Here is an 11,543-nt window from a genome sequence, read left to right on the forward strand (position 1 = left end):
CTATTGTGAACAATGCTGCGATAAACATACGTGTGCAGGTATCTTTTTGATAGAGTGATTTGAGTTCTTCAGGGTATATTCCTAATAGGGGGGTTGCAGGGTCATATGGGAGGTCGATATGTAGAGCTTTTAGGAATAACCACACTGCTTTCCACAGAGGTTTCACTAGTTTGCACTCCCACCAACAGTGTAGGAGTGTTCCCTTTTCCCCACACCCTCTCCAGCAACTGTTAGTTTTTGAGTTATTGATAATGGCCATTCTGACTAGAGTTAGGTGGTATCTCAGTGTGGTTTTGATTTGAATCTCCTTGATAATTAGTGAGGTTGAACATTTCTTCATGTGTCTGTTGGCTGCTCGGATGTCTTCCTTTGAGAAGTGTCTGTTCATATCTTTTGCCTACTTTGTAATGGGGTTGTTTGTTTTTTTCTTTTCAGCACGTTTGAGTTCCTTGTAGATCTAAGATGCTAAGGCTTTGTCGGACCTGGAGTTGGCAAATACTTTTTCCCAGTCTGTGGGCTGTCTCCCTGCTCTCATGATGGTTTCTTTGGCTTTGCAGAAGCTTGTCAGTTTAATGAGGTCCCACTTGTCTATCCTATCTCTTATAGCCTGTGGGTTTCGGGTTTTGTTCAGGAATTGGATGCCAGTTCCAATTTTCTAAGGTTCTTATGCTTTGAGGTTTTACATTTAGGTCTCTGATCCATTTAGAGTTAATTTTTGTATATGGGGACAGATAGGGATCTTGTTTGAGTCTTCTACATGTGGTCAGCCAGTTTTCCGGCACCATTTACTGAATAGGTTCTCCTCTCCCCAGTGGTAGGTGGTGGAGGCTTTGTCGAAGATGAGTTGGTTGAGAAATTGAGGTTTAGCTTCTGGAATCTCAATTCTATTCCATTGGTCCATATTGCCTGTTTTTGTACCAATATCAAGCTGTTTTGATTATTGTAGCTTTATAGTAAAGTTTGAAGTCTGGTAATGTGATACTGCCTGCTTTGTTTTTTTTTGCTGAGGATTGTTCTGGCTATTCTTGGTCATTTTTGTTTCCATATGAATTCCTGTATTGTTTTTTCTAGCTCTGAGAAGAATGTTGCTGGTAATTTGATGGGTATAGCATTAAATCTGTAGATTGCTTTAGGCAGGATGGATATCTTCACGATGTTGATTCTTCCAATCCATGAGCATGGGATATTTTTCAACTTGTTTGTGTCATCTTTGATTTCTTTGAGCAGAGTTTTGTAGTTTTCATTGCAAAGGTCTTTCATGTCTCTGGTTAGGAAGATGCCAAGTTATTTCAATTTTTTTTTGTGGCTATTGTGAATGAAATTGTGCTTTTTATTTGGGTTTCTGTTTGTTTATTATTGGTGTAAAGAAATGTGATTGTCTTTTGTACATTTATTTTATATCCTGAGACTTTGCCAAAGTCCTTTATCAGTGTAAGGAGGTTTTTGACAGATTCTCTTGGGTTTTCAAGGTACACGATCATGTCATCTGCAAAGAGAGATAACTTGACTTCCTCTTTTCCTATTTGGATACCCCTGATTGCCTTATCTTCTCTGATTGCTCGAGCCTGGACTTCCAATACTATGTTGAACAGGAGGGGTGAGAGTGGGCATCCTTGTCTTGTTCCAGTTTTCAGGGGAAATGGTTCCAATTTTTGTTTGTTTAGGAGTATGCTGGTTGTGGATTTCTCTTGGATGGCTTTTACTATTTTGAGGTATGTTCCCCATATGCCTAGATGTTCGAGGGATTTCATCAAGAAGGGGTGCTGGATTTTATCAAAAGCTTTTTCTGCATCTAATGATATAATCATGTGGTTTTGGTTTTGACATCTGTTAATGTATTTAATTACATTTATAGTTTTACGAATGTTGAACCAGCCTTGCATCCCAGGAATGAAGCCTACTTGGTCATGATAAATGATTTTTGAGATGTGTTGTTGAATCCGGTCTGCTAGGATCTTGTTAAGAATTTTAGCATCTATGTTCATCAAAGATATTGGCCTGTAGTTCTCTTTCTTTGTTGGGTCTTTACCTGGCTTGGGTATCAGTGTGATGTTAGCTTCATTAAAATGATTTGGGGAGAGTTCCATCTTTTTCAATTGCTTGGAATACCTTCAGTAGAATTGGTATCAGCTCCTCCTTAAATGTCTTGTAGAATTCTGCTGGAAAGCTATCTGGACCAGGGTTTTTTTTTTTTTTTTTTGTAGGCAGTTTTCTTATTATGTAGTCAATTTCCTTTATTGTTATTGGTCTATTTAGGGTCTCAATTTCTTCTTGTTTCAACCTAGGCAGGTTGTGTGATGTCAGAAAGCCCTCCATTTCCTTAAGGTTTTCAAGTTTGTTTCCATACAAGTGTACATAGTAGTCTCTAATGATCTTTTGTATTTCTTCAGGGTCAGATGTGAGACTTCATCTTTTGTGTGTCTGATTGTGTTTATTCGGGCTTTTTCTCTCTTTTTCTTGGTCAGTCTAGCTAGGGGACCATCGATCTTGTTTATCCTTTTGAAGAACTAGCTTTTTGTTTCATTGATTTTTTTGTATTATCTTTTTGTCTTCTATGTCCTGGATTTGGGCTTTTATTTTGGTGATCTGGATTCTTCTGCTGAAGTTAGGGTTTTGGTGGTCTTGCTTTTCCAGCCTCCTTAGGTGGCTTGTTAGGCTGTTAATTTGTGATCCTTCAATTTTCTTCATGTGCACTTGTAGAAATATAAATTCCCCTCTTACTACAACTTTCATGGCAAAGAGACACATTTTTTTAAATTATCATTGATAAGTCACCAGTTGGATCAAGGTATACAGCTGGGTATACTCATCTACAATTACCTGTGCTTTAAAACCTGTGAAATGGTATTAAAGATATTTGAAGATAAAATAACTCCATTGTTGTAAAGGAACACAAAAGTCCTCTGACCGGGCCAGAAATGTCAAGCAAACTTGGAAAGACAGAGAATAGATGGACTCATCTGTAGAGCTGAGTTCCAGCTGGTGGAAGCCATTTATTGAAGAGGTAGATGCAATGTGGTAGGGGGATGGGGAAGTTCTAAGCCCAGAACTGAGAGGTAACAGATACAAAGGCAATCATGCATGAGTGTACACATTTAATGGAGAGCATGTATCTTGAGCATCTAGCCCAGTTAACCCCTTTTGCCTTTCTAGGATTTGGTATTAGGCAATAAATAGTCTTTATACTCAGAACAAAGCAGTCCTAAGAGTGTAAGCCCTAGAGGCAGAGCAATGCCTCTGACAGCTACCAACACCAAAGAAAGATAGAAGACCACATATCCAAAAGCAAACCATCCTCTCTAAGCATACCCTTCCTCCTGTCTCCATATTCACCATATAAAGTTTATGCTAAATAGAAAAGGCATTCAATTGCTAGCAAACAAACACAATACTACAGATGAGCATACCGCTGAGAATCACAAATACTTAAGGAAAACAAATGCCATAAAATAAAGGCCCTAAAAAATAAAACGAAAGACAGAAACAAAAACAAATAATCAGAAAAATTAAGATTGGCTTAATGAAGAAAGCAGAGGAGTTTAAAATAATAGCTAATATTCTCAAATATTATATCAGGGGGGAAGTTCATGTCAGAAATAAAGAAATAACAGAAGAAAATGTCTTAGGAGTACTAGAGCAATGAGAGACAGCAAATAGAACAAACTAAATGAAAAGACGATACCCATACAAATGCTGAAATTTTAAAACTTTATCAATGAAGGTTTTTTTTAAAAAGTTACCTACAAAGCAATAAAAATCAAATTACTTCTTATCTCCTCTTGGCAAATCTGAATGCTAAAAGATAATGGAACTTATCTTTAAGGTCTTGAGAAAATAATTTTGAACCTAGGATGCTATAACCAACCAAATGATCAATCAGATGTGAAAGCAAAATAAAGATATTCTTTGACATATAAATTACTTTCCAATTTTTGGAAAAACATTTGAAATATACTCTGTCAATACAAAGCATCTGTTAAGATTTATAACTATTCTAATTACTGTGGGTGAAAATGCTAGTTATTGTCTCATGTCACTCAGCATGCTTTTCATTTCCTTCCAGGCTCTTCCCAGGAACTAGAAGTCTGTGAACTACATTTCCTTGCCTTCTTTGCCAGTGGAGTTTCTGATACTTCGTAAATTATTCCAGTGATATGTGCCTGCTTCAGATTTGGAAGATGGAAGAGAAACTGAAGACTTTCTTTCCCCTCTGTAATTGGCAGTGGATGTGTGGGTTTCCACAAACATGATATGTTGTAGCAGTCGTGTTTCCCTGACAATTCTTTGCTTCAGGACCACTGTGCCCATGGCACTGACTTTTCTTGCTATCTGCCTGGCTTCTGGGTGATAGAAGCAACTTCTGATATTCTGGATCGCAACTAAAGCAGTTGTCTTCTGACTTTCACTCTTCCAGCACTTCCAAAGTTCTGGGAAACAGCTACTTCCTTTAAATCTCTTTCTGCTTGACATCACTAGAGTGGTTTCTGACTGAATTTTGATGGATAATGGACTTTTTAAAACCATTATCTTTTATAACTACTTGGAAATTTTATTTTTTAAAAAAGTTGTCCAAAAAAACTTTTCATAAAGAGAAACTCTGTTAAGTCTAAATTCAAATCAGATTCTTTTCACGCCTTGTTCAGGTCCCTCCTAATATCTTATTAAAGAATTCAGCACATTTAAGAATACAGGAAACCTCAGTAAAAACAGTTCATTCCTTAAGATTTTTACAAAATCCAGAATTACTTGTAAATTATTGTTCTGGGCTCTTGCTTTTTCCTGTCCTCCAGCAACCGCAAAGTCTAAAAAGGTTTTTGTCATACAGTGAAACTCACTCTTAAGTAATAGAGCCATTAAAAGACTCATGAATTTCAGTTGGCTTCCACAAATAGAAAAACACGTAAGAAAACTATCCCAAAATGGATATTTCGCTATCTATAAATTTAAGGTAAAATCCTACTCCATGAATGAGCCAAAATATAATTATCATGACTCCACACCAAGAACAATGTCTATAAACTTTTAGGAGAGGGTCAATTTCTGGAAGAGAGATATCCAGATTTCAGAAGAATTTCCTCAGTCATTTTATTGTTGAAACCTTATTAAAGTCAGGTTAAAGTCAAGCAAATCAATGACCTCAGTCTTTAAATGGCATATACAATTAAGGCACTACAAAATAAGCAGTAAACAACAAGTTCAGAACAAAAAGAGAACTTGATTAATGCAAGTGGCTCAGTGCCTGGCATGCGGCAAACCCTGAATACATCTTTGCAGAATCTGTAGAATTTCATCACAACAACTCCAGCTCAATATTTCTTTGGTTACTAGCCCTAAGGTTCATTGATTCATTTAACAAACATTCAGCAAGGCTCTATCATGGGGTTTACCCAATCTGAGGAAACTGTCACTTTCTTCCTCTATTCTTTACCCTTTCTTCTACACACAAACATGAGCTTATTTTTGCCTCTAATCTTCTACTTACATCTCCATCCCCATGATAGTCCTTATTTCACACTTGTTCTTACTGATACATGTTTGGATTCAATTGTTCTTACTATACATGCAGATAGTGCCTCTTGAATAGGTAATGCTGGAAGCACTACATACATGTACATAAATGAATAGAATCTGATCCTCAGCTTTGAGGCCATCTGGATGGTGATATGAGAAAAAAACATTAAGAAACAAATGCACCTATCTTGTGCTCTTATAATAGTTGCCAGTTGCCCACTGGATCACCCTAAGTGTGGCATACAGGAATGCCTACGACCTCTGTCCTCTTGGTCAGCCTCATTCTCCTCCCTACCCACCTTGAACTTCACCCTCCAACATTACCTAGTGCTAATCACAGTTCCCATATACACGCTCATTTTCACACCTATGTTTTTGCTCAAGTTGTTCTCTTTCCTGGGGATGCTTTGGTTCCTTCTCCTTGCTTGCTGACCTACTCCTGCTTCTCAGACATCCAATTGCCTCCTGTAAGAACCTGTCTTGAACGTGCCTTCACCTATCCACCACACTCCATGTCCCAGGTTGGATGGCTCTATTCTCTGCTTTTGTAATTTTCTGTGTCCGCCTCTACCCACAATTATTACATTACAAAACTTTGGTGAGGAACCATTAAGTGCTAAACACTTGGCTAGGTGCTGAGCACACAGAAGTGAGCAAACTGCCTGTGATCTTTGCTGTCACGGACTTCCAATGATTATGAGGGGAAATTGACAAGAAGTATAAAAATACATACAACTTGGGGAAATGGGGAAATGGCCATGAACATGATGAGAACCATTGTTCTGTTCGAGAATAAAGAGAGAGATTAACTAAGATAAAGTGGAGGGAGAGGGAGAAAAGGGGAGAAGGAGGGGAGAGGGTGGGGGGTAGAGAGAGAGAGAAGATTGAGATTGGTCCATTTTTCCTTTGGAGTGGGTTCCCTTTCTGAAGAAACTGTGAGATCACTTTGGACCACCAGAGGGCAATGTCTAATCACAGGTGACGGCCACTCTTTTGGCCCAGGTCGTCATTTTATACCGGAGGCATTCTTGTCTGCTACATCTGTTAAGAAGTAGAGTATCTGGATGTAAAATGCTATTCATTCCTTTTACATTACTAATAAATACACAATCCTTGAAGATAACAAATACTGTAATTGGATTACAATGAATTAAAACGGAAGGAAAAAAGGCATTTCATATTCATAGTTCTATAATTATCCTTACCTAATGGGACAAATCTCTACTCCTAATCATTACTAATTTCCATCACTCAGCTATAGGTCACAGCAGGTATTAATATTGGGTGAGAAGAAATTTTCCGGTTTTTATTCAGCACTTGTGCTATTCAAGCACTTCCAACCGGTGCTTCCTTCGTATTGAATGGTCTTGTCTAGCCTCATCATAACTCATTGAGATAGATGAGAGGCAATTATCATTTTTGCTTGGTGCATAAGGAAACACCGAGGATCTCTCTGCTGATTGGGGCAGAAATAAAATGCCCACCCAAGTCTGACAGGCTGCCTGCGAGTCCCTCAGACTCACCACCAGCCCGAATGAACAAGCCCTGGAGTACTGCCATTTCTTGGCAAAAGACAATGACCAGGTGCTTTCAAAAGTGCATTATTTGAGACACATAAAAATGTTATTCCTGTCAGAGTACATCAGGACCTATATAAAGAGCTTAGAGTCCATGCTTGACCCAAAGAAGAGTGTTCCCGAGGACCTTGGCAACATTTTCACTAAGAGTCATTACTAGAAGAGACCAGAGATACTATTCCAGGAAATAAAATGTCACAAAAGCTGGAAGAAAATAATCCAGGCTTTGCTATGTGGTTATTCAATCAACGGCCATTTATTACCCAGCATTGCATGAGTCACTGTGGGGATAGTAATGTATAAAGTTTTGTTCATATCCGTAAGGAACTTGAATCTAATTTTGAAAGCATGGCATATGTGCATAAAAACAGTTATGAAAAATGATATAAAACAGACTCTACTTCTGTGTGGTAGAATTTCACAGAGATTGTCAATGAACATGTACTGATCACCTACTAAGTGTCAAGCATGAGTGGGATGTGTGTATATAAAAGACACTGTGATTGCCCTTGCAGACTTTGCACACCAGTTGTAAAGAGTATGGTTTGGCCGAGCTCAGTGGCTCGGCCTGTAATCCCAGCACTTTGGGAGCCTGAGGCGAGTGGGTTGCCTGAGCCCACAGGTTCGAGATCCACCTAGGCAACTGGGCGAGACCTCATCTCTACAATAAATCAAAAATTAGCCGGGCACACCTGTAGTTGCAGCTTCTTGGAAAGCTGAGGTGGAAGGATCACCGGAGCCCAGCAGGTTGAAGCTACGGTGGCTGGGAGCCACTGCACTCCAGACTGGGCGACAGAGGGAGACTCCAACTTAAAAAAAAAAAGTATGATTTATGTTATTTATTAATTTATTCAGTGACTGCTAATAAACCATGTACAAGATGTAAAAAATAATTCTAGACAAGAGAGATATGAACAACCCACAATCCCATCCATGAGAAACTGACAGTCTGACCAGGAACTGGCAGCCCTATAAAAAAGCATTTACTTTCAATGCAGAGTAGTGTGTATGAGTGTGTGTAGTAATAGATACATATATTTTTATAACATTGAAGATTGAACTATTTGTAGATAAAGATAGATGATAGATAGATAGATAGATAGATAGATAGATAGATAGATAGATAGCTATAGGTAGATAAATAGATAGTCATTAATGTAAGCATAAGAATTAGGAGAAACATCACAAAAATAGTAGTGGGTAGAGACTAGATGACAAAAGGCAAGGATTTCGGTTTTCTCAATAAGAAACCTTTGAAACATCAAAAGGGGAAATGAGGACAAATATACATTTGTGTATTAGAAAAATCATTTTGGTTGCTGCAAAGAGGATGTTTTAGAGTATACTACAATGAGAGGCAAAGAGTCCATTTCACTGGAGAAACAAAAGCTAATGAGAGGAGTGGAATACGTATTTAGGATGTAGAGTCAAGACAACATGGCAGCCAATGATATTGAGGATAAGGAATGAGAAGGGTCAAGGACACTATATCTCTATTGGGTGTTCTTCATTTCTGCTGGATCATAATTGGGCATCTTCAGCTCACACCCTAGTTAGCATCAAGAGGAGAGGAACTATGAGAAAACGAATGGGAAAAGTGGAGGTTAAAGAGCTCAGATTTAAACATGTTGAGTTCAAGTGTGAGTGAAACATCTAATGGAGATGGCCCACTAGTTGAAAGCTAAGGTAGTCATAGAATACTTTCTGGAAAATTTTGGATTATTCCAGGTCTAGAAGGATCAGTAGAGTTTGTGGAGAGAGGTACAGGTATTGGGATTAGGGGTGGTTGGGAATGGAGGACGTTTCAGGCAAGAAAATATTCTTATATTCTTACATAAGTCAAAAGGGATGCAGCAACGAAAATAGAGTATAAGACCAACCTGAACAAGACAAATTGTAAGAAAAAAGGCTATGTTCTACAGACAGAACAAATTAAGGCCAAGATGAAAGTCTACCCTGAGGAAGGATATTCTAGTGGAAAGATATAATATATGGTTTAGAGACTAGAAAAATCTAGGTGATGGTGACAAACAGCAAGTTAATGTATTCTCAAGGCATGAAAGACATAAGAGAATGTAATCTTCCTTATCAGAGTAAAATGCAGAGTTTCCAAATTTTAGTAAAACTCTTGCCCAAGTAGTTTCCTGTTACAAAGGAGAGGTTATGTAATAGTGATACTTGCTAATATTTGCTATATGCTGGGCACTGTGCTTTAAGTATTTTATATACTAATTTATTTAATTTTCCCAGGAACCATAAAGCAATTATTCTTAATACTGCTGTCTTACAAGTAAGGAAACTAAGGCACAGAGGTGATCAGGAACTAGTTAAAAGTTACAGAGCTTAAAACCAGGCATAGTGGTTCACGCCTGAAATCCCAGCACTTTGGGAGGCCAAGCAGGAAGATTGCTTGAGCCTGGGAGCTCAAGACAAGTCTGGACAACATAGTGAGACCTCATCTCTACAAAAAATCAAAAAATTAGCTAGGCATGGTGGCACACTCCTGTAGTCCTGTTTCTCGGGAAGACCAGGAGGTAGGGTGCAGTGAGCCATGATCGTACAACTGCACTCTAGCCAGTCTGGGTGACAGTATGAGATTCAGACTTTAAAAAAGGGGTGGGGGAGAAGAGAGGAGTCTGGCTTTGCAACTTGCATCTCCTATCACATCCCCAGGTCACCTCCCAAATACTTAGTGGCTCTCACTTGGTACCTTCCCTCTGAGCTCTTCCATCTGCATGCTTGTCACCACCACCATGCTGGATCCAGAAGTGGTCTGCTCTGGCCCCTTAGCAGTGCTGACACAAGCCAAAACTTGTAAAAGCCGTTACTAAACCATAGAGGAGAATAAAGTAGAAATACAGGACGAATACTATGAAAACCAATTTGACTCATGAAACACAAGTGTCTAATCCTTTTGCAGCTAGCTTGCCCTGCTCTTCATAATCTCCTCAGAACACTACACTCACTCCAAGGAATGATATCTCTGTACACCCCTTGTCTAAGATCCTCACCTTCCAGCCTGTCTTACGTAGTAAAACTGTCTTTAGAACATGCAATATGGAAGCAACCACCTGGGTATCAAACTTAAAGAAGATCCCTCTTAGTGAAAGTCCTTTCTCATTTCCATGAACTTACCTGAAAACTTATCTGTTTCCCAGATGCTTGGCATCACACATGACTTCATTCTACCAGTGATAATTCCTGTCCAGGACCCACATGCCCACAGCCTCCACCTTGAACAATGTTTTCACTATTCCAAGCACCGGAACATTTCCTAATACCGCTCCAAATGTTGTGTCCATGTAGAAGGAATCCCCTGTAAAAATTGGAGTATTTCCTCACAAGGTACTAAGTATTAGAACAGGGAGAAGGTGTTGAGCACCGAAGGAATAGAATTTAACTTGATAACTCCTTAGGGAAGTTGGATAAGATTGATGATAAACCCATAGTTTCAAGTCCAAGAGCAGAGAACTAATTGTATTGGGAAAGTCAGAGAAGTTGGTAGAAAAAACAGACTTGGGGAGTTAAAACAAAGAATTTGCTCTTACTCAAGTTGTCTTGGGTTGAGGTGAGGGAGAAAGAACCAAGTGCAGATGCCTATTGGGTAACTGGATATTTAAGACTAGAGGCTGGTACTAGAGATATAGATGAGGATGTCATCAGCATACAAGTGAGAAGTGACAAAGAATTGATAAGTGTTCTGAATTATGGGAGAGGAAAAGAATAGCAAGAGGGCAGAAGTCATAGCTACTGGGTAAAATGAAGAAAGATAAGAGGTAACAAGGAGATAAATGAAAAAGGAATACTGCAGGGAAGAATAAGGCAGGAATATTGCAGCAGCATAGATGATAAGAAAAGGCTTTCTGGGCTAGGTGCAGTGGCTCATGCCTGTAATTCCAGCATTTGAGTGGCCAAGGCAAGAGGATTACTTGAGCCCAAAAGTTTGAAACCAGCCTGGGCAACATAGTAAGACTTCGTCACTATAAAAAAATTAAAAATTGTCCAGGCATGGTGGACGCATCTGTAGTTCCAGCTACTTGGGAGGCGGAGGAGGATGGATTGCCCAAGCGCAGTAGGTGGAGGCTGCACTAAGCCATGTTGCACTCCAACCTGGCAACAAAGTGAAGGTCAGACTCAAAAGAGGAAGAAACAAAGAAGAAAGAAAGAAAGGGAAGGGAAGGGAAGGGAAGGGAAGGGAAGATCTCTTTTTTAAGAGGCAGAGCTCTCATAGCCTAATTGCCTTTTACAGGCCCCACCTCTTAACACTACTGCATTAAGGATTAGGTTTCCACATGAATTTGAGGGGGTGGGACACAAACATTCAGACCACAGCACATCTGAACCACATATAGAAGACAAATTAATATTAATATGAAAAAAATCTGCCATAGAAAGAGAACAAAGAATATGAATAGTAATTCATAGTAATGAAACTGAAAGCAGCCAGTTTACTTC

The sequence above is a fragment of the Carlito syrichta genome, unplaced genomic scaffold (assembly GCF_000164805.1).
Source record: "Carlito syrichta isolate Samal-C Ts95f unplaced genomic scaffold, Tarsius_syrichta-2.0.1 Scaffold305795, whole genome shotgun sequence".
Classification (NCBI taxonomy): Eukaryota; Metazoa; Chordata; class Mammalia; order Primates; family Tarsiidae; genus Carlito; species Carlito syrichta.